This window comes from Giraffa tippelskirchi, chromosome 4 (genome assembly GCF_054371585.1).
Source record: "Giraffa tippelskirchi isolate mGirTip1 chromosome 4, T2T-mGirTip1v1.2.pri, whole genome shotgun sequence".
In the NCBI taxonomy this organism is placed as follows: domain Eukaryota; kingdom Metazoa; phylum Chordata; class Mammalia; order Artiodactyla; family Giraffidae; genus Giraffa; species Giraffa tippelskirchi.
Window position 1 is genome coordinate 146,741,379 of NC_137278.1, and position 27,320 is coordinate 146,768,698.

Here is a 27,320-nt window from a genome sequence, read left to right on the forward strand (position 1 = left end):
AAATGGAATACATTAGAAGGAGACAAATAGAACTCTTGCTGCCCACAGCTCAGAAGATTGCATTATTCTAATGGTGCCAAAAAACAAAACTAGAAACAGCTGATGAGTGTTCAGGTCTACCTGAAGGCTAGGGTGTTTTATAGCAATGTACATAGGTCAAGAAAAATCCCTTGCTCTACCACAGCATCGTTCAATCTTACTTTAGTTTCAAGTCTTTCTTAGCAAAACCCATACCTGGCATAATGTGGAGATAGGGAGAATTATTACGTGAAGAAATGAAATAGGTGAGCTTAACTCTAGTCTTTACACTTTAGGATGGGGATCGGGGTCCCCTGCCCATCAGTATCTGTCTCTTGACGAAGTGTGATCCTGAGAACAAATGATGATGATAATGGTGCCAATGCTTATTGAGCACTTACCACTTGCCAGGAACTCTTTTAAGTACCTTATAGTTATTAATTCATTTAATACCTTATAACAGCCCTGTGAGGCAGGTAACTTTATTATCTGATTTTACAGATTGAAAAACTACATGGCACAGAGTTATGTAGTTAATAAGTGGTAGTGCTGGCATGTGGACCCAGGCAGTCTGACTCTAGATCTGCTTTCTTAAACCTTGATCAATAGGGATTTTACAAGGTATCTTGGTGGTTGTGCTTTTGCCCCTTGTTAAAGTCGATGCCAAGAGTATGTAATGTTTATATATTAGCTACAGGGCAAAATAGAAAGTGTTCTAGAACAGTTGTCACAGGTTTTCATAAGGAGGTCATCTTTGAAAAAAAGAGAAAAAAGCATGGAATTATAACATTGTCTCATCCTTCAACAGTCTGCCTTCCAGACCCTACTGCCCAGCAAACCATCCTTCCACCACCTATGACGATTCCAGCTGTGGCTTTCCAACCTTGCATCTTGTTTAATCATCACACCGGTGCTGAGAGAATGGTCATTATACTTGCATTTTGCACATTAAAAAAAAAAAATGAGTTTCAGAAGGTTAAGTGTTGTGGTCAAGATCACACAGACCATAAATGGTAAAAACCAGCTTTTGAATACAAACCTTACATTCTCCACTGCTGGGTAAGCTCTACTGTTAAGGATCTCGATGAAATGCAATAGTTCAGCACAGCTTAAACAAGGCCAAAAAGCAATAATGGCAAGGACACCAGATTGATGTGTAGTCTTTGGAAATGGAGTGACTCTTCATGAAATGGCAGCATATAAAGCCATGACCATAAGTGCTGACATTTATGAAGAGTTTGCATCTGTTGGTCAAGTACCCATCTTTTCAGTCTGACAGCACTTGTCAATGATGCTATGAGAAGCATGAACCCTATCACTGTCTCTTTTCCATCTGCATATGTATGCCCAAGCTTGGCTAGCCTTACATGAGAAATAACTTCTGTAGTTTCATCAAATGCATTTGGTGAGACCAAGAATGAACAGAACACTTCAATATCAAAACTGAAGAGATCAGCTAATATCTGAATAACAGTTTATTAGCCGCCTGGTATTCTGTCTGTCTTTGCACCAAGAAATTATTTGTGAAGGAACAGCATTGCCCTCTGAAAGATTAAGATTAAAAATAAAACTTTGGGATCTGCTATACCTGACTTTGCCAAACATTTCTCCAACCTATTTTTGTCACTCCTGGTCCATTTCCTGAGGTAAAATTAAATTTACAAGTTTGCATCCTATATAGTAATACTTCTGTGATTTAAAAGGTACTTAAAAGTACCTTCCTTCAGCTACACCTGGAGTCCTGGAATTTAGCAAACATGTGCCTACTTGCATTCTTTCATCAGATGTTTATTTCTGTCATATACTTATCAGATTTCTTCTCCAGCTGGGGACTCCCAGGATCACTTTAGAGCAGTGGTTCTTGTATTAAGCTTTGCTGCTCAGGGAACATTTGTCAATGTCTAGAGATATTTTTGGTGGTCACAACTGGGAATGTGCTGCTGGCATCCAGTGGGTGGAGGTCAGTGAAAAGTGAAGTGTTAGTTGCTCAGTTATGTCCAACCTCATGGACTGTAGCCTGCCAGGCTATTTTGTCCATGGAATTCTCCAGGCAAAATGGGTTGCCATTCCTTTCTCCAGGGGATTTTTCTGACCCAGAGTTCAAACCTGAGTTTCTTGCATTGCAGGCAGATTCTTAACTGTCTGAGCCACCAGGGAAGCCCAGGATAGAGGTCAGGGATTGTGCTTAACATTCTGCAGTACCATGGACAGCACCCACCTCCTAACAACAGAGAATTGTTCACTTACAGTGTCAATAGTGCAGAGGTTGAATGTCCTGCCGAGGTGTCTATCTTTGTATCCTTTCTGACTCGGTATGTCTGTCTCTTTTTAGGCACAGTCCCAGAATCTGGATTTAGTGCAAAAGGAAAATAATACCCTTTGCTTTTCCAAACACTGTTTGATAATACTTGGAAAGTTTTGGTCTGAGCTTAGGGCCTTCCTGTTGGAGAAGGAAATGGCAACCCACTCCAGTGTTCTTGCCTGGAGAATCCCAGGGACGGGGGAGCCTGGTAGGCTGCTGTCTATGGGGTTGCACAGAGTCGGACACGACTGAAGCGACTTAGCAGCAGTAGCAGCAGCAGCAGGGCCTTCCTTGTTTTCCAGAATTGTTACTAATGGCTCTGAGTCTCCAAGTTGGTCATCCTGTATGTTATTTCTGTATTTAATCCTTAGTTGGCACTTGTGTTCAGTGTGTGTCTGTCACTGTTCATTCCACTCATCTATGCCATTTTCTTTGCCATTTATGTTCATCAGCTTAACTTCTTATCTCTAATCTGAAACATGTTATGGCTTCATCAGCCAGATGATTTTTATCTTAAAAAGATTAAATAAGATCATCTGCAACAGACTATTTGCTGTTAATTCCTTTTCATTTAGGGAAATTATACACTTCTCCTTCCTTCTCATTTGTAGTTTTGAAACAGTTTTCTTCCCTTGACAAACATTTTCTCAGTTACCATGCAGTTCAGTTGGAAAAGTATGTCCAACGGTTCTCCTTGGCCACAAACTGATGTCAATCTTTTAAAGAATTCTAGATCAGTGAAATGGTCTTTCCCCTGACAGAAACCACAGTTGCCTTTCCACTCAGCAGTTGTGCTTCGTGATATGGTAAGGAGTTGATTCAATTAAATATTGAGTATCCGTTATGTACAGGTCAGTATGCCAGGCTGTCAGGGCATACAACATGAATAAGACATAGCCTTTGCTAAACAGTGTAAAACCTAGTTAGGATGATAAGATATGTACATAAATAACTGTAATATGCTATAGAAATAGATGTACATGTACAAGAGATATAGTAGAGTCTCCATGGTATGTCTGAAGCATCAGACTTGTGCAACTTGCCTGCCAGTCATACATGAAAGTTCAAGTTACTGATCTAGGTCTCAGGATCCCATATTCCATATTAGAATCATACTGGAAACCTTCCACACTCCTCACTTCAGGATAATTTTGTAAATGACAAGTGGAACCTTTTGGCCCAGTGTTTCATCCTGAAATTCCTGAGCCCTTTAAAGTATATTACAACCACTCCTGATAATTTATTCATGTCCATTGTGTCAGTTAGACTCATAGCATCACATATTCTGAACACTAATTTGACCTCTGTGCTTTATAAGATGATTTTAGCTTTCTGATCTCCATAATAACTGCCAAAGCAAGGACTCAAATGAAAATTTTGTTTAATTTCTGTGTGTGTTAGTTTCACCATTTCAGGGGTAGATGATTGCCCTCTCTCCCTTCCACCTCAGTTACATTCTCTTGACTTTTCTATACTTGAGGTAGCATGGTTTAAAACTGTAAGGTTTGGTGTCAAATATATTTGGATTGAAATCCCTGCTATAACTTTGTGTCTCTGGGGATAACTTTTCTAAATTCACAGAAGAATGATTTCTTTGTCTGTATGGACAGGATGATAGCATCTACTTTTCATAGTTTTGAGAAGATTCATTAAGATGACATATAAACTGCTTGCCAAAAAATGCTTCAGTGAGTCTTCTCCCCAACTGTTTATCTTCCTCACTTGGATAATATATCTAAAAGGAACTCTCTCCTTCTCTCTCTCAGCTTCTGTGGCTTCTGTGCCTTCACAATTTACCAGCACAGATTTTCCCCACATCCCTTCCTGGTCATTCTGATCAATAACATACATTTTCCCACATGTCTTCAGAAAAGTTATGCTTAATGTAAAGTGTTAACTAATTCCATACTTTGCTGTTGCTCTCCTCTGAATGCTTGTGATTCCCCAAATTCACCTGTTGAAATTCTGCGTGTACTCCTACAGTAGAATTTTGTTTCCTGTTTGTCAATCTTTTTTGACTTCAGGGTGGTTCATTGAGTACCTGCTGTATGCAAAGCAATGTGCTAGGTGCCTTAAATTAATTATCTAACAACTCTACAAAAAGTTGTGAAGTATCTCTGTCATGAATAAAGTTCTTTAGCATTTTCAAAAGAGATAACACTATATATATCAATTATTTTCAAAGAATGGGCTTTCATAATTTTGTTTTTAATGTATATTGAATATGGTGGTGGTGATTTAGTCACTAAGTCGTGTCTGACTCTTACGACTCCATGGACTATAGCCTACAAGTCTCCTCTGTCCATGGGATTTCCCAGGCAAGAATACTGGAGTGGGTTGTCATTTCCTTCTCCAGGGCATCATCTCAATCCAGGGATCAAATCACCTGCTTTTTTAGGTGGGTTGTTTACTGCTGATCCCCCATAGAAGCCCCATATACTAAACATAGACAAGATAATTGTATATATATATATAAGATATAAAAAACAGAATACCTTATTTGTAAAGTATAAATAACAAAAGCCAACAAACAGTTTAAGAAAACAAACAAGTGTATTAAAAAAATTATAGAGACATGGTTGATTAAATGTTGTGATAGTTTCACATGTATAATAAAGTGACTCATATTCATATATGTACATATATTCTTTTTTATATTCTGTTCCATTATAGGTTGTTAGAAGATACTGAATATAATTCCTTGTGCTATACATTAGGTCTTTGTTGGTTATCTATTTTATATATAGTAGTATGTATATTTTATTTCCAAACTCCTTATTTATCTCACCCCCTACCCTTTCCCTTTTGGTAACCATAAGTTTGTTTTCTATATCTGTGAGTCTATTTTCTTTTGTAAATAAATTCATTTGTATCATATATTTTTAAAGATTTCACATATAAGTGATATCATTTGATATTTGTCTTTCTGTGTCTAACACTTAACTTAGTATGATACTCTCTAGGTCCATCCATGTTGCTGCAAATGGCATTATTTCATTCTCTTTATGGCCAAGCAGTATTCCATTGTATATATGTACCAAATCTTCTTTATCCATTCATCTACTGATGGACATTTAGGTTACTTCCATGTCTTGGCTATTGTAAATAGTGCTGCTATGAACGTTGGGGTACATTCATCTTTTCAAATTATGGTTTTCTCTAGTATATGCCCAGGAGTGGGACTGCTGAGTCATATGGTAGTTCTATTTTTAGCTTTTTAGACAACCTTCCATATTGTTATCCATAATGGCTGCACCATTTTACATTCCCACCAACAGTGTAAAAGGGTTCCCTGTATTGTGTACTTCCTCCAGCATTTATTATTTGTAGCCTTTTCGACGATGGACATTCTGACTGATGTGAGGTGATACCTCATGGTAGTTTTGATTTGCATTTCTCTAACAATTAGCGATGTTGAACATCTTTTCATGTAACAACTGTATCTAAAAGCTCCTATGTGCCCTTTGCCTACTCCAGCCCTGCCCAAAGATAACCTCTAAATGCATAAACTTTATATGGTTGAATTTATAATGAAAGCAATGACGCTAATTCAGTGTTTGAAGCTTTTCTGGTATTCGGTCATTTCAGTTAAGGGACAGCAGTATCTGTCTTGGAAGGTCAAATTCTGGTCATGGGTTTTTAATGCATAATATGAAGTAACTGGGGAGAAGGAAATGGCAGCCCACTCCACTGTTCTTGCCTGGAGAATCCTGTGGACAGAGGAGCCTGGAGGGCTGCTATCCATAGGGTCACACAGAGTCGGACACGACTGAAGCGACTTAGCAGCAGCAGCAGCATGAAATAACTGCATTTTCTTTTTCAAATGATTTAAGAGGAGCAGTTTTTTCTCTTGTTTCTTATAGATATTTTTCATATGGCTTTAGGTTGTTTCATATGTTTTTTTCGGAGTGAAATGCTGGCAGAAAAGCCGCCAAGTTAGAAGTCTACTTGGGGCAGCAAATAAAGTCACCACCCCAGGGGGTGGGGCTTCCAATAGAAGACCCAGCAAAGGAAGTCCTTGAGTCCTTATTCTGTTCTTGCTTTACAAAGATCCCTAAGCAAAAGCTATGGTGGTTCATTTAAATTTGCTTCTGCAAGCTGACAGAAAGAAATGGGGAGTTATACAGTGAAGAAAAAGATTAGATTTAGGTTAAACAGAAAAGTGAGATAGGGAAAGGCAGAAATAGGAAAATTGCTGAAGAAAGATGATCATCCAGGAATATATAGAAAGAAAAGCATAAAGATATGCCTAGTGTTTTGTTTTGAATCTTAGAATCTGGGGAAGAAAACTTTATTTTTTTCCACTCTGAAGAATACAAAAAGAGAGAGAAATGAAGTGATCAATTGATAAAGAGATGTGGGTGAGTAGATGAATGGGCAAATGGATGGATGGGTGGGTAGATGTACGGATTCGATGGATGAGTGGATGAACAAATATAGTATAGACTGTGTTGCTGACTACTGTAGATTGAATGTTTGTATCTTCTCAAAATTCATTTGTTGAAATCCTTAACCCCCAAGATGGCAGTATTGAGAAATAGGGCCACTGGGAGGTTATTTAGGTAACGAAGGTGGAACCCTCATGAATGGGATTGGGGCTCTTATAAATAAGGCCTGAGAGATCCTCCATCCCTTCTGCCTTGGGAAGACAGAGCATAAAGGTGCCATCTATAAACCAGGAATTAGGCTCTCACTAGACACCAGAGCTGCCTGGGCCAGATCTTGGACTTTGCAGCCTCCACAACAGTGAGGAAAACATTTATATTGTTTATAAGTCATCCAGCCACTTGGTACTTTGTCATAGCATCCTGAAAGGACTAAGACCTCTTAAAACTCTATGTACAGAGTTAATAAGATCCCAATCCAACCATTCCATCCTAAAGGAGATCAGTCCTGGTGTTCATTGGAAGGACTGATGTTGAAGCTGAAACTCCAATATTTTGGCCACCTCATGCGAAGACTTGACTCATTGGAAAAGACCCTGATGCTGGGAAGGATTGGGGGCAGGAGGGGAAGGGGATGACAGAGGATGAGATGGCTGGATGGCATCACCGACTCAATGGACATGAGTTTGGGTAAACTCTGGAAGTTGGTGATGGACAGGGAGGCCTGGCATGCTGTGATTCAAGGGGTCGCAAAGAGTCGGACACGACTGAACTGAACTGAACTGAACAGCTAGGAATGAAGACATCTCTGCTATGCAGAAAAGCTACAGCAAAGATCTGCTGCTCTAGCTTGGGTGGGAGGGGGGTTTGGGGGAGAATGGAAACATGTATATGTATGGCTGAGTCCCTTTGCTGTTCACCTACAGCTGTCACAACACTGTTTATTAATTGGCTATACCCCAATACAAAATAAATTTTTTTTAAAGTGTGTTCTTGGAAAGAAAAATAAAGATCTGCTGCTCTGTTTAGATAGTCCTTACTGTCCTCCTACTCTTTAACAGATTGTCCTCTTTGTAAGGGAGAAAGTTATAAATTTGAGAAAAATAATAACATTCTCTGATTGGGAATGGTGTTTTCTCTTTTGAATCAGGAATTTCATCACAAATGGTGATTCAGTCCAAAGACTCAAATGCTCAAGAATATACAAATGACTCTGTTTCTATATAGTAAAAATAAAGTTAGAATCATCACACACTTTTTCCTATTGGGTTTTAGAGAAATAATCCTGCTATGCTTCTTTGAGCTAAAATAGTGAAAGCTGAATTTTCAACTTGCTCTTGGGTTTTTAATCTTATAGTTCCCTAATCCAGATGTTTAATTATTTCCCTACGCATTTAACATAGCAGATCATTACTTCTAATTTGGAAGTAGATATAGGTCTGTGACATATAAAAACAATGCTCTTTCCTGGTTGCTGATTTTTTAAAGGAGCATTTAAATTCTTAGCCCTGCAGGTCAAACTACATTATACCAGTTTCATTAGAAAAGAGATCTATATAACACTAAGATGGTAACAAGTTCCAACCAATGTATTTCATATATTTCAAGAAATATGCTATGAACAAGAGATTAGAACTATTGAACACAAAAGTTTTGCACCAGTATTGATTTTCTGAATTTGATCTGCAGAGTTACAGGGAGCTTGAAAAATGTCGGCACTCTCCAAAATGCTGCAAACAGGTCTTTAAAAGATTGTTTCATATAGTCATATCATATTGATGACTGATCTTTATAGTTCTAGTTTAGAGCTCAATTTGAGCGCATGTATTGAGTGTCAGGTTAACATAATAAGTATGAGATTTATGAAGCAGTCTCTGATATTTAAGAGCTTGCAGACTATATGGAGAGATATGGCATGTACTGAAAAAGTCCTAATATTGTGCAGATGAGTGCCATGAAGAGTAGACCAAGAAAAAGAGAAGAATTTTCATTGAAAGTGATTCCTTTGGGTGGGGTTGGAGGAGAAGACACAAGATGAGGTTAATGCATGACTGTCAAGTGCTCACAGGGCTCCTGGTTGGAGGTATTCTCTGTAAGTGGTGAATATGGTTCTTGTTACTGAGTGAGCTCCTACCACATGGTGCTGCGGATGCAGAAGGGAGCAGAGGGCTCTCTGATTGAAATCTTCCAGTGGATTTTTCGATGATGACCATTCACACAGACGTATGGAAGAGATTTGTGGACACCGTGGGGGAAGGGGAGGATGGGGACGAATTGGGAGACTAGAATTAGCATAAACACACTACCATATATAAAACAGATAGCTAGTGTGAAGCTGCTGTATAGCACAGAGAGCTCAGTTCATTGCTCTATGATGACCTAGTAGATGAGTGTGATGGAGATTGTGGGAAGGAGGCTCAAGAAGGAGGGATACATGTATAGATATGGTGGAGTTACTTTGTTATACACCAGAAGCTAGCACAACATTGTAAAGCAATAATATTCCAATGAAAATCAACCTTCTAGTGGTGGTACAACTGCTCAGAATATAATTCACAGCACTGACCCCGGCATCCCAATGCTGTGCAGCGTGCTCCAGCCCCGCCCCCATCACTGCTTATCTGAGAAGAGTGATGGATCGGTGAGGAGACAGATTCAGAAGCTTATACAGCAGTAGATGTTGCTGTGACATTTTAATTGTACTTGATAAAATACTTGCTCTGCCATGGATTACGAGAAAAACACCAGTGGTTCTTTACTACAGAATGTCTGAGGAGCACTTACCTGTACTACCTATCTCCTGCATCTTTTGCCTTTTCCCCTCGTTCTCCACATTCTATCAGGGGTCACCAGCAGCCTCCTAACTGTTGCTTGAATTTGCTGAGCAAACCGTTCTCAGTTTCTATTTCCCCCTACTTGGGATGCCCCTCCTCCAGGCAACTATACCTTTCTCTCCTTCGCTTCCTCCAGAGATCTGTTTAGATGTCACTTTACCGGAAAGCCTTTCCCTGATGACTTAGACATACCTGTCTCATCATTCTGTCTCCTTACTTTGCTTTATCTTTCTTCCCTAAGTAATTCATCCCTGGTAGATTTATTGGTTTATTATTTACTGTCTGTCTCACCCTCCTAGATGTCAACTCCATGAGTCCAGGAACATATTTATCTTGGACACTGCTCTAGTCTTACCACCTGGAACCGTGCCTGACTCAAAGGTGGCCTTAATATTAAATATTAACATGTGTTCAGTGCGTGTGTGCTGGAATGAGTGAGTGAGAGAATGAATAGCAAGAGCAGTTGAAGTGGGGCTTGAAATTACAGAGATGCGCTTGGAAACAGGAAGTGATTTAATTTGGCTAGAAAGAAGGAGAAGGATTTAGTCAGCTCTTGTTTCAGTGCTAGTGGGTAGAGTTCTAGACTTAAGCACTCAAAAACATTCTCCTAAATTTTCTAAGCTTTACCAGAGGCCCTGTTTCCATCGGGAATACTTTTCCTAACAAGCTTGGAATGTGTTTGTTTTGGAATTTCAGTCTTTAGTGCCATAGCGTTCCATAACCTAAGTTTCATCATCTTACCCTGTGAGAGTGTGCTCACAAAACTCTGGTTCAGCATTCTTGAAACTGCCACGTATTGGAAATTCGTATGGATGCAAACAGGGAAGAGTTTGCTGTCTTAACCATTTGGAGAGGTGGAATGTAGGTGCGATTTCCCTTCCGCTGCAGCTGGGCCTTCAGGCAGTGCTTAGTTTATGAAAATGTACAGTTGGGAAGCCACTCGCTGAGAGTGGTGAAGGCCCAGGTGGGGGTGGCGGGGGAGCCTTGACAGTTGGATAGAAAGGTCAATTTTCCTGACTACTGAGGCAGTCCCACAAGATGAGACAAGACAGCTGTATGAAAGATCTGCGCCCCACGTGAGCTCCCAGCCCTCCTGGCTTCGCTGCTGTTTCCTTCCAAGAGCCTTTTGGAGTGCTTTCGTCTCACCAAGAGGAAAGCAGTCCATTTAGGAGTAGCAAGGAAGCCATTTTCTCCTTTTGCAGTGGTCTGGCATACAAATAGCATACATAATTAATGTACCCCAGAAAGCTGTTTAAATTAGTTATGGGATTGTCCCCCAAGAAGTATTCTACAGGATGGAGTGCTTTAGGTGTTTTCAGCTAGAATCTGAGTCCCAGGGTTTTTTTTTTATCCCCCTCACTGTTAGGACTTTGTGACCTCAGGCAATTCACTTAATGTTCCTCTAAAGGACCTGTAAGATACCTTATTGATCCATATTTTATTCATAGTTTCCACTTCTGAATCTTTGGAAAACCTCAGCAGAGCCATTCTGAGGGTCATTGAATGAAAGCCAGTAATACCCTTTGAGATCTTCTGTAGAAATTTGCTTAAAAGGACCTGGTTACATATATTTTCTCTAACATTCCAAAGTAGATATTTCACAGCACTAATCATTATTCTTTAATATGTCCAGTTAAACTCATCTACTTAATTCTTTAAAATGGAAGACTGCCTAAGTCCTATGTGATCAGCTCTCACAACTAGACTGAGTGTATATCAGACAGGAAGTTGTTAAATCCTTTCAAAATTATATTACTACTCTGATTCAGCAAGTTGCATTTTCTTTGAACGATGTCAGTAAGAAAGTCTTGCCTCAGCCTCCCATCTTTCCCATTCATTCCTTTCTTGTCATTTGTGCTAAAGAATTTGACCAGTGTTAAGGCTCAAGAGAAACTTGTGTCCACAGTGAACTCGAATAGGATTTATATTTTCTGTTGGTGTATCTGTTTCTTGCTGGAGGTGCTGCAAAATAATGTGCACTAGCATTTTGTTGATTAAGAGTCATTTGAACTCCAGTGCTTCCAAGAAAACCAGATTTTCTTTGAAATAAGGAAGCAGTTCTTTCTTCTCCATGACCACATGAGGATTTCTGGATTCAATCTTTAGTCCTGTATCAATATGCTGCTGCTAAGTCACTTCAGTCGTGTCCGACTCTGTGCGACCCCATGGACTGTAGCCTACCAGGCTCCTCCGTCCATGGGATTTTCCAGGCAAGAGTACTGGAGTGGGGTGCCATTGCCTTCTCCAGTATCAATATGCATATCTTTATAAAACTGTTCTACTTTTCTAAGCAAAAGGACATAGATGCTGTACAATATTCTCTCCAAATAAAATAGTGCAAAACAATAGAAAGTTGCTTTGATTTGCATAAATCTCATTGAAAAGCTGCAGAAATCTTTATTATTCCCAGCGGGTTATCCTGCATTTTTGTCCCCTGCACGTCAGGATCTGTCCAGCAGATGGCACCATGTGGTAACTGGATGACAGCTTCCTTGTGCAAATGTGGCTGTGTGCATTTCTGGCTTATATTATTTATAAATACTCATTCTGTTAACGTAACTGTGGTGGATGGAATGACACCTGTTTGAAGTCCAAGGTATTAAATGTCAGAGATTTGTAAATTTGTGCCTTATACTAGCACGTTGTTATAGAGCATAGCCCTCTAGAAGTATAGTGAAACTGTTCATTGTTCCTTAAGGAGCTTTTTATTTTCTGACGATTAACACCAGAGTTCACTTAATAGCTTGTCCTAATAGGGTAGCGATAGATCAGCAAACAATCCCCACACAGTATAATCCTGGGTGTCCCCATCCTCTCTGTGTTTGCATCTGGAAAAGGATGCTGTTTAGCTAAGGGTGCGTGCTAAGTCGCTTCAGTCATGTCCGACTCTGTGCGACCCTGTGGACCAAAGCCTGCTGGGCCCCTCTGTCCTTGGGATTCTCCAGACAAGAATACTGGAGTGGATTGCCATACCCTCCTCCAGGGGATCTTCTTGACCCAGGGATTGAACCTGCGTCTCCTGTGTCTCCTGCATTGGCAGGCAGGTTCTTTACCACTGGCGCCATCTGGGAAACCCTCGGCTAAGGGTAACAGCCATCAAAGAGCTGCTCACAAATAACTCCCTGTTGCCACTTCACGGAATATTGTGGGGTCCAAAAAGAAAGGATAAGAGAGAAAAGTAGCACTTAGTTACTCAAAGTGCGATCCTGGCAGCGTGCATCTCCCTGGATGCTTGTCAGAAATGCAGGGTTTGGAGGCTTACCTTCCCTGGTGACTCAGACAGAAAATAATCTGTCTACAATGTGGGAGACCTGGGTTCAGTCCCTGGGTTGGGAAGATCCCCAGGAGAAGGGAACAGCTAACCACTCCAGTATTCTTGCCTGGGAAATCCCATGGATAGAGGAGCCTGGTGGGCTACAGTCCATGCAGTTGCAAAGAGTCAGGCACGACTGAGCGACTAACACTTTCACACTTTCCAGTTGGTAATTCATGAGAATATGCTTTTTAACAAGAGTCCCAGGTAACTCATATGCATATTACAGTTGGAGAAGCACTGACAATTAATCGCCTCCTCTTCCTTTCATGTAAAGCATATATTGAGCCTGCTATAAATCAAGCAATGTACCTGGCCCAGGGTGCAGCTATGGCCCAGTCAGGACACCAGCAAACAGGGAGCTTAGAATCAGGAGATGGACAGCATATTTAAACAAAGAAACAATTCAGCCATGGAGGTGCTAAGAGAGGTATGTACTAAAGGCAAGCGTGTGTTTGGTAGCTGGGCTGAGATTCACATTTAATCTTTACGACAGCTCTCAGAGAGAGGAATGACTGTCCCAGAAGAGGAGACCATGCTGAGTCACTCACGCAGCCCGTCAGTGAGGAATCAGTGAGGAACAAAGGCATAAACCCAGGTCTGGCAGGCTCCAAACCCCAGGGTTTTGAACAAGTTGCACCCTAGAAGCCCTGGCTCTTCTAAGAAGTTATCTATCCTTATAAACTCTGTTATAGATTTCCACACTAAGGATATGAGGACCTTACCTTAAAATATAGTTTTTGGAAAGTTTGCGAGTTAAACATTGAAGAGTGACTTCCCAAAGAAAGGTGGTGATCCCAGCCCATGCACGTGGGTCATCTGTGTTCCTATGTCTAACACAACCCTGCGATCTTGAGGAAGTCAAGACTGGCAGCAGATGGGTGGTGATTGGGGACCTTTAGATGGACAGTTTGTGATTGAGTGAGATTATATTAATGTGGAGCTCAGGAGATCTAAGACCCAAGTATTCTGTCCCAAATCCAACCAGGTGCCACTTGCAAACCAGCGTTTTCAGGACATTGACTGAGCCCTGTGTCACCCACAGAACACTGGTTTTAGGAGTTGCCCACACTGGCACTGATCTTGTCAAAACCATTTTCCAGGGTTAATATAGTTGTAATTACCAATACTTACAGGATTCTGGTTGTTTTTGCAAAATGCGTTGATGGCTCTCCCACAGAGAACAGAATTAGATAGCTTAGTAAGATAAGGATTTTTTTTTGTTGTTACTGTTTTTTGTTACTATATGTAGAAGGATTGTTGCTACGTCTGAGAAAATTGTTTCATTCAGAACCTTTTTTCTTCTTGTATTATCTTTTATTAATTCACACATTGAACATATCTGTAAGCAGAAATGAATATTAAATTTGAATAATGGTTTAGAACAGACTTACATGTATTTGGCAACAATAAAACTTGCCTCCTAAGAGGAAAACGTGAATCCTACAACGAGGCTAAAGGAACTAACTGGCCTGTAGCCATCTGTGATGGCTAACACTGGCATTTTTCAGAAAATGCCAGGAATATTTATTCTAGTCTTTACAGCCTCATTTTGTTATTTCCAGGTAATTTGTCACATTTCGTATCCTGGAGTCAAAAGTTGATCTGCTTCTGGCTTATTTATCTGATAACAGTGGTGAATGCATATTCCAAATAAGCCTCATATTCCCAAACAAAGTGGTGTCAGTTCAGTTCAGTTCAGTCGCTCAGTCGTGTCCGACTCTTTGCGACCCCATGAATTGCAGCACACCAGGCCTCTCTGTCCATCACCAACTCCTGGAGTCTACCCAAACCCACGACCATCGAGTCGGTTATGCCATCCAACCATCTCATCCTCTGTCATCCTCTTCTCCTCCTGCCCCTTATCCTACCCAGCATTAGGGTCTTTTCCAATGAGTCAACCCTTCGCACGAGGTGGCCAAAGTATTGGAGCTTCAGCTTCAACATCAGACCTTCCAATGAACACCCAGGATTGATCTCTTTTAGGATGGATTGATTGGATCTCCTTGCAGTCCAAGGGACTCTCAAGAGTCTTCTCCAACACCACAGTTCAAAAGCATCAATTCTTCGGCGTTCAGCTTTCTTCACCGTCCAAATCTCACATCCATACATGACCACTGGAAAAACCATAGCCTTGACTAGACGGACTTTTGTTGGCAAAGTAATGTCTCTGCTTTTAAATATGCTATCTAGGTTGGCCATAACCTTCCTTCCAAGGAGTAAGCGTCTTTTAATTTCATGGCTGCAATCACCATCAGCAGTGATTTTGGAGCCCCCAAAAATAAAGTCTGACACTGTTTCCACTGTTTCCCCATCTATTTGCCATGAAGTGATGGGACCAGATGCCATGATCTTAGTTTTCTGAACGTTGAGCTTTAAGCCAACTTTTTCACTCTCCTCTTTCACCTTCATCAAGAGGCTCTTTAGTTCTTCTTCACTTTCTGCCATAAGGGTGGTGTCCTCCGCATATCTGAGGTTATTGATATTTCTCCCGGCAATCTTGATTCCAGCTTGTGTTTCTTCCAGCCCAGCATTTCTCATGATGTACTCTGCATAGAAGTTAAATAAGCAGGGTGACAATATACAGCCTTGACGGACTCCTTTTCCTATTTGGAACCAGTCTGTTGTTCCATGTCGAGTTCTAACTGTTGCTTCCTGACCTGCATACAGGTTTCTCAAGAGACAGGTCAGATGGTCTGGTATTCCCTTCTCTTTCAGGATTTTCCACAGTTTATTGTGATCCACACAGTCAAAGGCTTTGGCATAGTCAATAAAGCAGAAATAGATGTTTTTCTGGAACTCTCTTGCTTTTTCGATGATCCAGCGGATATTGGCAATTTGATCTCTGGTTCCTCTGCCTTTTCTAAAACCAGCTTGAACATCTGGAAGTTCACGGTTCACGTATTGCTGAAGCCTGGCTTGGAGAATTTTGAGCATTACTTTACTAGCATGTGAGATGAGTGCAATTGTGCGGTAGTTTGAGCATTCTTTGGCATTGCCTTTCTTTGGGATTGGAACGAAGACTGACCTCTTCCAGTCCTGTGACCACTGCTGAGTTTTCCAAATTTGCTGGCATATCGAGTGCAGCACTTTCACAGCATCACCTATGAGGATTTGAAATAGCTCAACTGGAATTCCATCACCTCCACTAGCTTTGTTCGTAGTGATGCTTTCTAAGGCCCATTTGACTTCACATTCCAGGATGTCTGGCTCTAGGTGAGTGATCATACCATCGTGATTATCTGGGTCGTGAAGATCTTTTTTGTACAGTTCTTCTGTGTATTCTTGCCACCTCTTCTTAATATCTTCTGCTTCTGTTAGGTCCATACTATTTCTGTCCTTTATCTAGCCTATCTTTGCATGAAATGTTCCTTTGGTATCTCTAATTTTCTTGAAGAGATCTCTAGTCTTTCCCAATCTGTTGTTTTCCTCTATTTCCTTGCACTGATCGCTGAGGAAGTCTTTCTTACAAAGTGGTGTAGGGTATAATAGAAATTGTGAGGGGAAATTATATATCTGCACAAGTCACAGGAATTGGGTAATAGAAAAATGAGGTAGAAATGGTCAGTCGTGATGGGTATGCTGATAATTTGTCAGTGGGCTCTGTTATCTCATTCTTTCAAGGAATAGCTCTGATATACTGAATCTCTCTGAAAACAACAGGAACAGAAACGATAACTGAATTAACACTAAAGTCCTAGATCTTTGTTCCAGGGACAAGCTTTTCCTCTATTTCAATTAGTACTTCCCTCATATACCCCTAAATGCCACGAGTTCATTTTTCATGTTTAAATTTGCTTCAACTCCATGTCTGCTTGGAGTCAAGGACTTTGTTTTAAATGTAAAGAGATGACTGCCCTTAACTGCAACTCTGAAAGAAACTTACCGCGATATGTGTCAGATGATTGTCTCAAGACCCTTTCAAAAATGGGCTCTTGACCATTTTTTAAAAATTAATTTATTTATTTTAATTGGAGGCTAATTACTTTACAATATTGTAGTGGGTTTTGCCATACATTGACATGAATCAGCCATGGTTGTACATGTGTTCCCCATCCTGAACCCCCCCTCCTACCTCCCTCCCCATCCCATCCCTCTGGGTCATCCCAGCACACCAGCCCGGAGCACCCTGTCTCATGCGTCGAACCTGGACTGGCGATCTGTTTCACATATGATAATATACATGTTTCAATGCTATTTTCAAATCATCCCACCCTCACCTTCTCCTGCAGAGTCCAAAAGACTGTTTTTTATATCTGTGTCTCTTTTGCTGTCTCACTGTATTTTGTTTTACGTTCACCTTTCTCTATAGGAAAATGAAGTGTTTCCAAGGAGAAAAGTATACATTGTTATCTAGTATTCCATCCATGGGAAGGCTGCTAACAGTTACAATCTGCAGAAGAGACAAAAATGCAATGGAAAAAAAGTCAATTTGAGTGATTTATATTTTTAATAGAGGTTCTAAGACATGACATAAAGTCAATTCATATTCATCCTAACTTCTTAAACATACAAAGATCGGAGTCATAAAACTTACCATGCTGATGAGAGTAAATTATCACAAAGAAGCAGTAACAGTACCATATGTATTCTGAAATATGTGGAACTTTGTTGTAGTTAAGAGCATATGGATCATTTTGAAAATTAGAAAAAAAATATCTCTAGTATATGTATTAATCCACTCCTAACCATGTTGGTTCATTAAACAGAACATTCTTTCCTTTACCAGGCTGAATAACTTCACAGTAATGATAGTGAAAAAAAATATTAAAAAAAACAACAACAAATAAACAGAAAACATGATGAAAATTGTTTCGAGGGTTACCCTAGAAAATATGATCAAAGGAAAGCTGAAAAGTGTACCCTCCATAATCCCCGTGCTTCAGCTACACTGAATGACCAAGAGCCCTGTGACTGTGCTGTGTGATTCCACACTCCCATTCTGCACGTTAATATTGCCTCAAACTATAGTGTCAACTTGGATACTCCATCCTGTCTGCACTCTTGATGAACTTGCACTTATCTTTCAAGATTCAGATCAGGTAGCCCTTAATCTTTGAAGCCAGCTGATCACTTCTTCTCTCCTTTTTCTATTGTAGTCTTCTGGTCTTGTTCCTGGAGCTGCCCTGGTGGCTTAGTGGTAAAGAATCTGCCTGTAGCACAGGAGACACAGGAGATGTCGATTCGATCCTTGGGCTGGGAAAAATCCCCTGGAGGAAGAAGTGGCAACCCACTCTGGTATTTTTGCAGGGAAAATCCCATGGACAGAGGGGACGGGGGATCCTCATGGGCCACAGTCCCTAGGGTGGCAAAGAGTTGGACAGGACTAAGCCTGCCCTCATTCATTCTTATTCTTATCTGTGTTGAAATTTGATGATAATGTACGTCTCCTTACCTACCCCAGATGAGCTTCTTGAAGTCAGGAGCCACAGTTCATTCATTTGTTTATTTTAAAATATCTGTTTATTTGGCTGTGTCGGGTCTTAGTTGCAGCATGCAGGATCTTTAGTTGCAGCATAGGGGATCTGGTTCCCTGGACAGGGACTGAACCCAGGCTTCCTGTACTGGGAACACGGAATCTTAGCCACTGGACCACCAGGGAAGTCCCAGTTTGTTCATTTATGTATCTTCACTCCCTAGTTTGTGAATGAAGAATATATGGCCACATGCCTCTATTCTTCAGTTCTGTATCTGTGGCAGACACTACAAGTCAATCATGGTACTTTTTCTCTTGGAAACTAGGCACAGCCATGTGGTATTTTTGAACACCATGCTTTAGTCAACCACTTACTACAAATTCATTGTGATTGACACCCTGGTTTCAGCTGCCTTGCTACTCCTGGCCTTGGAGAAACCCACCCCTGGCTCAGAGTAGGCACTAGTTTTATGTGAAAAATTATAGTAAATGGAAATCTTATAAAATCCATGTTTGATTTGACTTTTGATATAACTAATTGTTTGGAGTTGAATCTAGAAATATTATAAAACTTTCTGGGCTTTCAATCACCAAGATTCAACCACTTCTATTGTTTTACTTTCATTATTTGAAGTACTCTGAATTAAATAACGTCAAACAGGTTCTTTTACATTATAAGACTTATCAAACCTTTAGATACCAGAGTGCACTGGGAATCTGCATGACGAGAATAAGATATTTCACGTTTCACAAACATATTGGAACAATAAAGGAACTGTTTTATGGAACCCACCTTGGGGAACACTGCTGTAGCAGATTCCAGCTAATTCTGTTCATGTCATCAGCACACTGTTTTATTCTGTGTTGATATTTAGTAATCAGTAAGGGAGATAATAAGAACCTCAGGTTTTTCTTTGGCTACCTTAAAATAACATAGTCTATGATATTCTTATAGAAACATGGTGAAATACTGGCTTCTTCTCATTGATTTGTAAATGCTTTAGCCTTCGAAAACATACTAGTAGATAAAAAAACAACTTTCTAAAGAAGGAAGATAAAGCATTAAGTAATGTGTGTCAACAGGCCTGGATTCAAGAACCAATCTGACATTCCCGAACTCTGTGAAAGCACGCTTGTCATTTCTCTTCATAGGAGCCCTTAGTTTTCTTACCTATAAAGTGGGAATATTGAATCTCTTACTTGAGAATACAGACTCAGAACAAATGATGCCAAGATGTATTTTTGCTCCGTTGGGTTACAGATTTAACAGTCATAAAGCTGTCTTTTTTTTAAATCAGCTTTGCTTAGAGAATAGTTTCATTTCTAGAAGATGGGGATGTCCATGAAAGTGACTAACAGCATATGACCAATTATATAATGTGCCTGGTGTACAGTAGCAGCTGGTAAAGCTTAGTATTTCCAACTCAGTCTTAATAACTTGGAAACATAGTTTGAGACATTTGATAACCAATGTGATTTCTCCCCAGCCTTGTTCCCCGCTGCCAACCTCACAGCACACCCCGAAAAAAAGCAGATGGAAAAGGACGAATAGCCTGAAAGCGTCACTTCAAAGAGCGGCGGTGTTGACCAAGAGGGCCACTGTAATTTAAGAACAAGTAATTTCTTTTCACAAAGTGCTGTGGGAATGAAGTCCATAGGAGAACATGTTGAAGTTTCTCCATGTTACCTGCCCCCCTGGGTAGTGGGGATAGTCATATTCCTGTCCTAGGCCCAATCTCACAGATCCCTTCTTGCATCAGCCCTATGACTTTTAATTTGTTGTGGCATCCATGTATTGGTCATGAAGCTTACTTAGGCTGCACATAGGTTGTTCATATTTCATTTTGCATTTTGCACAGCATGTTCATGCCATTGGAAAGACTGGAGACTGGCAAAGGTCAGTTTTCATTCCAATCTCAAAGAAGGGCAATGCCAAAGAATGTTCAAACTACACACAATTGCACTCATCTCACACACCAGCAAAATAATGCTCAAAAGTCTCCAAGCCAGGCTTCAACAATACATGAGCCATGAACTTTCAGATGTTCAAGCAGGATTTAGAAAAGGCAGAGGAACAGAGATCAAATTGCCAACATCCTCTGGATCATCAAAAAAGCACGAGACTTCCAGAAAAACATATACTTCTGCTTTATTGATTATGCCAAAGCCTTTCACTGTGTAGATCACAACAAACTGTGGAAAATTCTTAAAGAGATGGGAATACCTGACCACCTTACCTGCCTCCTGAGAAATCTGTATGCAGGTCAAGAAGCAACAGTTAAAACTGGACATGGAACAACAGACTAGTTCCAAATTGGGAAAGGAGTGAATCAAGGCTATATATTGTCACCCTGCTTATTTAACTTTTATGCAGAGTACATCATGCAAAATGCTGGGCTGGATGAAGTACAAGCTAGAATCAAGATTGCTGGGAGAAATATCAATAACCTCAGATATGCAGATGACACCACCCTTATGGCAAAAAGTGAAGAAGAACTAAAGAGCCTCTTGATGAAAGTGAAAGAGGAGAGTGAAAAAGCTGGCTTAAAACTCACCATTCAGAATACTAAGATCATGGCATCCAGTCCCATCACTCCATGGCAAATAGCTGGAGAAACAATGGAAACAGTGAGAGACTTTATTTTCTTAGGCTCCAAAATCACTGCCGATGGTGTCCACAGCCATGAAATTAAAAGACACTTGCTCCTTGGAAGAAAAGCTACAACCAACCTAGACAGCATATTAAAAAGCAGAGACACTACTTTACCAACAAAGGCCCGTCTAGTCAAAGCTGTGGTTTTTCCAGTAGTCATGTATGGATGTGAGAGTTGGACTGTAAAGAAAGCTGAGCTCCAAAGAATTGATGTTTTTGAACTGTGTTGGAGAAGACTCTTGAAAGTCCCGTGGACCACAAGCAGATCAAACCAGTCAGTCCTGAATATCCATTGGAAGGACTGATGCTAAAGCTGAAGCTCCAGTACTTTGACCACCTGATGCAAAGAACAGATTCATTTGAGAAGACCCTGATGCTGGGAAAGATGGAAGGCAGGAGGAAAAGGGGATGACAGAGGATGAGATGGTTGGATGGCATCACCGACTTGATGGACATGAGTTTAAGTAAACTCTGGAAGTTGGTGATGGACAGGGAGGCCTCGTGTCCTGCAGTTCATAGGGTTGCAAAGAGTTGGACATGACTGAGCAACTGAACTGAACTGACTGTGACCCAGGCAGTATTTAAATTCCAGTCTTACTACTTATTAACGATGTGAGTTTGCCAAATCATTTAATTTTTCTTTTTCTCCTTTCCTTAGCCATGAAATGGAGACAGTGATATATAGGATTGTTGTGCGGATTCCATGAGACAGTGGAAGTAAAGAACCTGGTGTCTAATCAATGCTTAGTAAAGGATAATTCTCACAGAGCCCTCCTTCATACTGCTCCTGGAGTAACAATATAAAGTTTTCATCCGTGCTTTCTATCTCATTGCATATTTTCATTTTATTACAATCTGTTCTCACAACATTGCACATCAAGCACCCAGGTATACCTTGTTTGTATTTATATCCCCAGTGTATAATATCTAGCATCCAGCAAGCACTCAATCAGCCTTTGCCTTATGGATTTTCTCACTTTATTTTCTTTCTTATCCCTGTCAATACAAAGAGTTTGAAATGATTTATCATTATTTATTAATCCTAATAGAGTCAGACATATTTTAGTAATTACATGAGTCAGAAAAATAACCTATTTTTAATATCTATGTAGAAATGATGGATTTGAATGTATATTTTAAAATCTCCAATGAGAGGAGCTAATCATATTCATGAATTCTCAAATTGTATTCTTATAGAATAAGTGCAGTCTAACTTCAGATGTTGAAGTCTTCCTGCATCCTCAGCATCGTGTTTATTCTCAATAATGAGAAAATTCTGGTGTTAGAATGCATGTCAGTAATTGTTAGCTCAAGAATTTATGACAGGTACACACTTGATTGGGGTTTTAACTTTGGCTTATAAGTGTGTAGATGGCGAAAAAACATTTCAAAATTTTATATACTCAAAATTTTATATATTCATGGATGTGGTGCTGAGAAGCTGGGATTCGTTAGAATTGAGCTGACATTTATAAAGACATAAAACTCCTGTGTAGCAGCAGCTTTAATTATTACTTAAGAGCAGAGTTGTTAAAATGGCTCCCTCAGATACTTGAGCTTTTGATTATGTAAGGAGAAAAAGAAAGATAAATCTCAAAAATGAAGTTCAGTCATCCAGTTTGCACTGCCAGTTACTCTATAATTCATTGTGGGGACGACTTTCACATTTAGTTTAGGAAAGAAGCCAAGTATCAAATGTGTCACTGGCAGCTGACAGGTAATGATAAAGTCTTAAGGAAAAAGACACCTTGCCCCAGGTAAGAAAGATTTGGGGATATTTACAGAAGTATTTGAGCATCTTCAAAGAACATGAACTCCGCAGCAACTGAAAGATTGAGAAATTTCCTTTTCCTGTTATTCATGTAAAGAGTTCTCTCACGGTTACTTGAAAATGCTCCCAATCAGAAGAAAAAGCCCCCCTCCCCCTGTATTTGACCTGTGAGATCCAAACTCTGAGCCAATAGCATCGTAATCATCTGTTACTTTTCCTATTTATCAAGGGGAACTTTAACAAGAAGAGTGGTTGCATGGAGGGGTAAGATGTATTCTGCCAGCATGGCATGTTTTACTTACTCATGTTTGCAATAAATGGAGGTCGGTTTGTGTTAGGATGTGAAGCAATTCTCCAAAGACATATATGCTGATAGCACTAATGATTTGCAATATTTAACAGCAAATTGTTTTACTTGCAGTGACTTCAGGCTTTGAATTATAAATGGAGTCATTTTATATCTTTTGTCATTAGTTGAAATACATGGAAATTGGTCCAGATTTCCCATTAAAAATGTATCAAGTAAATATTTCAAAATCATTAGAGTTGATATCTCTATTTAATTGGTATTTGGAAAAATACATTTAAGCAAACTAAACAGTTATAAAATTTATATACATTTACACTGATTGGAAAAATATCCAACTTTATTTCAACATATACAATCCTGTGTTATGTTTGTGTACATAAGCGTTTTTAATTTAATTATTATTTTGGGTGATTAAAAATTCTGCCTAACCTTAGAAGGTATTAAGAGGTGGTTTTAGACTGTAGTCTCATTCTAAATGACATTTTTCTTTTTCTTTGACCTCAAATTTAACTTCTTGGGAAGACTGCTAACTTAGCTTGGTGGGTAAGTCTTGGCCTCCTTCCTGATTTAAAGCTAATCATAATGCAATTTTGGAAACACATCAAATTTACTTTTGAGAATCCCTGGCACAGCTAATGTGAGATATAATTTTCATGACTAAAGTAGGTACAAAAAGGTGTCCCAAAATGGAAGAATGAATTTGTGTTTCCACAGACAAACCTTTTCAGAGTCTTGACCTAGTCCTTCTCAACTGAAGTTTCTGGGTCTATTTATGGAAGACTTTAAACACCCCTAAACTGCAATTGAATTTTTTTTGTTTGAAATTATATCCCATCTGTTTAGAGGTATGACTCTAATGCATGATGATATGATGAGGAAAAGGAATGTTAGTTGTGAAGAAGTCAGAATTGTGAATGGTGTGACCTGTCATGATAAGTTTTTTTTTTAATGAAGTATATTTGATTTACAATGTTTTGTTAGTTTCTAGCATACAGCAGAATGATTCAGTTATATATATAAATATATATATATATATATTCATTTCCATTAAGGTATATTGTAGGATTTGAATACAGCTCCTTGTGCTATACAGTAGGTCCTTATTGTTTACTTATTTTATATATAAAAATGTGTATTTGTTAAAGCCCAAATCCTAATTTATGCCCCCCCACCTTACTCTTTGGTAACCATAAATTTGTTTCCTATCTCTGTGAGTCTGTTTCTGTTTTATAAATAAGTTCACTTTATCATATTTTAAATTCCATAGAAGTGATAGCATATGGTACTTGTCTTCTTGTGTCTGACTTACTTCATTTAGTATGATAATCTCTGGGTCCATCTATGTTGCTGTAAATGACATTATTTCATTCTTTTTTATGGCTGAGCAGTATTCCACAGTATATATGTACCACATCTTCTTAATCCATTCATCTGTTGATGGAAATTCAGGTTGTTTCCATGTCTTGGCTATTGTAAATAGTGCTGCTATAAACATTGGGGTTCATGTATCTTTTCTAATTAGGGTTTTCATCTTTTCCAGATATAGGCCCAGGAGTGAGATTTCAGGATCATATGGTAGCCCTATTTTTAATTTTTAAAGCAACATCCATAACATTTTTCCAGAGTGGCTGCAGATAGTTTAGTTTTCTGTATAGTTTACAAATATGATTCTGTGAAGACACACTTTCAACCTAAAAAATGCAGATAGTTTGGGATTAAAGGAAGACTGCTTAGTCTTTTCAGTTTGCTTGTTTAACATGAGGAAGAGAAATTGTATAAAAAGACAACAATTCAGAGAACAAAGAAAAAGGATCCAAGATCCTGCTCAGCCAAGTACTAGTGAGTACTTGGTGATGTTACCCCATTTCCATGGTAGGGATTCTAGAGCTGAAAGGGAACTTAAATTAGCCCACGTTAGGTATAAAGAAACTGCAGAACATTGAAGTTGGCATGCCCAAGCACACTTCATCTGTAGCTTCTGATTTCCGTTGCATCATAGTCACTTCCAGAATGGCCCAGCTGGTCAAATCTGCAGGACGACTGGGAGGCCCTGCATGATGATGATTTGGTTAGCTGTTTGCAGTATTAAAAGGCTGTATAAATTTCAAATGTAATTATAATAAAACTCTATATTTTGACTTTGAGCAGCTGAGCTCTTGGATGGACAGCTGTTCTAGCCTTGAAAACATCCTCCTGCCCAAAACATCCTCTTTTCTCGGAGACAGAGGCACTTGCCAATGTTCCTACTTTGATGTGTAGCCTCCTGTTTCCACTGCGGATGTGCTGTGTCTTGTGAAAGGGTGTCATGCTCTCAGATGGGGAAAGGCTGTATCACTTACTAATAGTTTATCTCCATACCCTTTATTCCCAAATTCTTCTTGCTTCTCAGTTTATTCTTCCCTCTGAACAAAATTAGGAGTAATTTAAATAGAGGGAGTTCAGTTCAGTTGCTCAGTTGTGTCCGACTCTTTGTGACCCCATGAACCGCAGCACACCAGGCCTCCCTGTCCATCACCAGCTCCTGGAGTTTACCCAAAGCCATGTCCATTGAGTTGGTGATGCCATCCAACCATCTCATCCTCTGTCGTCCCCTTCTCCTCCTGCCCTCAATCTTTCCCAGCATCAGGGTCTTTTCAAATGAGTCAGCTCTTCGCATGAGATGGCCAAAGTATTGGAGTTTCAGCTTCAACATCAGTCCTTCCAATGAACACCCAGGACTGATCTCCTTTAAGATGGACTGGTTGGATCTCCATGGAGGAGGGGAAGGAAATTAACATTTCTTTAGCACTTACTATTGGCCAAGTAGTCCCTCAAATTGCTTTTGGCATGAGGTCAATATGAATAAATAAGTCAATATAAGATCCCAGATATCATGCTAGATACTTTACCTACATTATTACTTGCTGAATAAATCAAGGTTCAGAGATATTAAAGAAGTCAGGGAGAGAAATTATAAAGCTAGGAAATCCAGAAGGAGAGACATTGCTCTGAGAGAGGTCAGATTTTCCTTTTCTCATTAATTAAAAAGAAAGGAAGGGAGGGAAGAAGGGAGGAAGGAAGGGAAGGAATATGATTTACTGACTGCTCCTATCTGAAAATAGAAATAAATATATTTACATATTTTTATATCAGAAAGGTGTGCTTTTAAGAAAACGTGTTCTGAATTTCTTTGTCTGCTAACTCTATTCAGTAGCACTTGAAGGAATATTCCTGATGTCCTAAGCATCCAAGAGGCACCTCTAAGTATTCCTGAGAATGCCCTTTGGTTTCACTGAAAATATTTTATTTCTGTTATATCCCTTCCCCATCTCAGGCTAAGACTGCATCAAGATCTGTGATTTCAAGATACAAAGTTGAAATCCATTCTTATGAAGTGTTAAAACAAAAACTACATGTAGGGTGATGGATGTTAATTTAATTTATTATGGTGCTCATTTCACAACATATGCAAATAGCGGTCATTACATTGTACACCTAAAATTAGTATAATGTTACATCCACTGTTGTTTTTAGTCCCTAAGTTGTGTCCGAGTCTTTTGCGACCATTATACCTCAATAAAAAAGAAAACAAACAACAAAAGCACATAAAAACCTTGCCACCTGCAAATCTAATAGGGTGATATTTTACTCTTATAGTACAGTTTCATCATCTGACAGAGGGCTATCCTGACTGTGAATCCACAACTGTTCCGAGATCTTGAAAACTGTACAGTCAACTGTCAAGAACCCAGATCTGTGTTCACAAGGAGGGCTGAATGATTGAACTACAAACTGCTTGAGTTATCAGCTAACTTTCTAGGGAGAAAATGTGTTCCCAGAATGAGCTGTTAACCTCCCCTCACAATAGTTTCCCAAACTCATGTTCATCCGTGGGGCCTGTGACATAATTCATCTCCTCTTTTGTCTTCCCTTACATTGTCTGGTGCTTCCCTCTTTAATCAGTTACTCCTCTGCTTATCTATAAATGCCCTGGGGGATAGAATGTATCTCAATAAAGTAGAGACTGAAAAGGGACTTTAAATATTATGTGGACCCATCTCCTTCATCTTGTAGATGAGAAAATTGTGACACAGAGATGTTAGAAAACTAGACCAGAATTACTAAGCTGGAGACTAGCAGAGTCAGAATTGTGCTGGGAAAGCTGGGCTTCTAGTTCCTCTCTTTCTCTGCTAGACCACATCTGCTAGCCAAAAGGTAGCTGATCCTTGAAAATAAAGAAGAGAGAGCAATTGTTTCTGTTTGCGGTCAGAATGGCAAGAGCTTTAATGGACTTTTAGAACTTCTTAGCTGAAGACCATTTTTCATCTTTTCCCAAGGG

The 27,320-nt window shown here is 39.6% G+C and overlaps 1 protein-coding gene and 1 long non-coding RNA gene across 2 annotated transcripts in view; one reads left to right on the forward strand and one right to left on the reverse strand.

The window, feature by feature from the left end:
• The window catches only part of GRIP1 (glutamate receptor interacting protein 1), a 755,429-nt gene that overhangs the window by 215,780 nt on the left and 512,329 nt on the right, over positions 1–27,320 (forward strand). The gene's annotated exons all lie outside the window — the stretch shown is intronic.
• On the reverse strand, positions 10,401–13,707 carry LOC145546388 (uncharacterized). Its single transcript, XR_014082876.1, has 2 exons — positions 12,906–13,707; positions 10,401–12,478 (listed from the first exon to the last, which is right to left on the reverse strand). It is a non-coding gene; the product is annotated as an uncharacterized LOC145546388 (long non-coding RNA).